This window comes from Uloborus diversus, unplaced genomic scaffold (assembly GCF_026930045.1).
Source record: "Uloborus diversus isolate 005 unplaced genomic scaffold, Udiv.v.3.1 scaffold_1331, whole genome shotgun sequence".
In the NCBI taxonomy this organism is placed as follows: Eukaryota; Metazoa; Arthropoda; class Arachnida; order Araneae; family Uloboridae; genus Uloborus; species Uloborus diversus.
Window position 1 is genome coordinate 39,146 of NW_026558023.1, and position 2,497 is coordinate 41,642.

Consider the following 2,497-nt stretch of genomic DNA (forward strand, 5'->3'; position numbering starts at 1 on the left):
AATTATCATGCCGAGGTGCGAGTTTCATTTCTGAAACACGCGGGTTACTCGATCATAGGCTATTATTTATATGAGTATTATTTTTCATTGAATCGCTAAATAGGCTTCATTACAAATTATGCTAATAATTGGTAGCTTTTAGTTATTAATTAATAATTTAAAATTCCAGTGCACTCGTATTCGTGAATCTGGGTACATTAAAAAAGATAGCAATAGCCGCAAAATGTATGCTTGAGTAATATGATTAAAACTTAACTAGGAGACAGAAATACTGATGTTTTCACCTACAATAATGTTAATAATTCACTTAAACATGCTCAGAAAATATTTTTAAACATTAAAAATTGAAATAGCTTTCATTTTTTTTTAGCTATTTATAAATAAGACTTTGATTTCACTGTGTACTGACATCAGACACAGACCATTTTGACGCTCTTCATCATCAATACTGTTCTTTTAAATTAATTCTCACTCGTTAAATGTCGAAATTGTACTTTCAGTTGCTGCCATAGATGCTAGGGGGCTTGTAAAAAGAGCAGAATGCGATTATTTGGGAAAATGACGTAAAAATCGTAATTTTAGGCTGCATTTGGTAATGTAGAAAGAGGATTTGGAGTAAATCTCGGAATATTTGTAAAATTGAAGTCAGTTTCAGGACTATCTTTGCTGATATTAGGGGGTCAAGAGTTTCTCCCGGAAATTTTTTGGATTTGGAAGTTTTCAAAACGCAATTTTAGACAATCGTTGCAGACATTAGGTGAGAGGGGTTGTTTCAGAATTCATCTTGGCAAAATTTTGAGCAATTTCAGGCTATCTTTGATGTTTGGGAAAGCGTGTGCTCGGAAACCCTCAACTGGATTTTTTTTTAAATTGAAATCCTAAAACGCGTTTGAGGCTAATTTTGATGACGTTTGGGAAAATATAGGTTTTGGAGGATGTCTCAAGAAAATCTTTGACTTTGAAGTTTCAAAAGCGAAGTTTTAGGTTATGTTTGTTCGAAATTGGAGGCCTGAAAGCAGGACCACCGACAGCCACGGCGGGTCCCTTGTTGGATGTTGGTTTGCTTTCTGAGCCCCTTTCCTCCCATAAAACTGATACAATTTATACTAGTCTGATTTCGAGTCGGGCCCACTGGTCAGACCCCTTGTTTCCCACTAGGTAGACATGGCCTCTTATCGGCAAGGGACTTTTAAACTAATGTTTCGTGACCTCAAAGGAAAAGATAGGGTTCCGTGGTTCTCGTGGCAAAAAATGCAATTTCAAGCCATCTTTGGTGCTGTTCGGAGAAGGAATAAAGTGTCTGGGAGCTATGTCCCTGCTAAAAACATTAGAAAACTATGTTTGGTCCCGTTAGGTGAGGAGAAAGTCTTACTGAAAATAATTTCAAATTTAAGACTCGAAAACCCCATTTTTTGGAGACAGAAAAAAAATATTTATGTTTTTCGAGAGACAGCCTCTGAACATCATCACAGATAGTGTAAAAATACGTTTTTCGAACTTCAATCTCAGAAATTTTCGGGGATGAGTCTTTTAACCCCACTCTCCCCCCTCCTCCCAACACTACAAAGATGTCATTCACCTCTTCTTTCCTTAATATGATTAATAGTGGTTTATGATTGCCTATGGAACCTTAATTTTACAAAACTGCAAGGGGAGAGCCCCCTAGGCCCCATCCCTTCCCCTAACGGATCCAAAGATAGCTTAAAATCGCATTCTTAAGTCTTCGGTTTCGAAAACATTTCCGAGCCTTCTCTCACCCTAACATCGTCAAAGGTTGTCTAAAATTTCGTTTTCAGAATAACACTTTTTTAAATTCAAAGGGGAAGAGCCTCCCGAACCCCGTTATTTCTACAATATCATGAAATAACTCATATTAAATTCTCTATATCATATTATATACTCTATTTCTCGGCATGCAATGCAATTCTCCTGATTTGTATACTTTTAACCTTATTAGTGCGCTATGGAAATATTCAATCAGAAACAAGGTATTCAAAGATACCTAAACGAATGATTACCGTGAGAATTTTTTTTCTTCCAAAAACATGCTTTGCTTATGTAATATAATTAATTCACCATATAGTATGAAAACTTTTTGTGTAAGTAGAAAATATTCTTATGGGTTAAACTTAAATTTCGAATGGTTAAAATATGTTTCCTTTCTTTTTTTTTTTCGAATTTCCTAATTATACCTCCTCCAAAAGTAAGTATAATTCCTCGTAAACTTCTTAAACAATCAAGTCTTTTAAAATCGAGGGTCATGACTGTTTGTTTATGCCATTCCCTTTTTTCTAGCTAATCTGCCACTGTCCATTGGTGATCTGTCAGTACCTATCCTCTCACCTACAGTCTCCATAAATAGCCTAAAACTGCGGTTTTAAAACTTTAGTTTCGAAAACCTTTCGGGGGAAGGCCCCCGAACTCCCCATTCCTTTTCTTCGCGTGAACAAAGATAGCATAAACCTTTGTCTCAAGAAATCTTTACAGAAAAGCACCC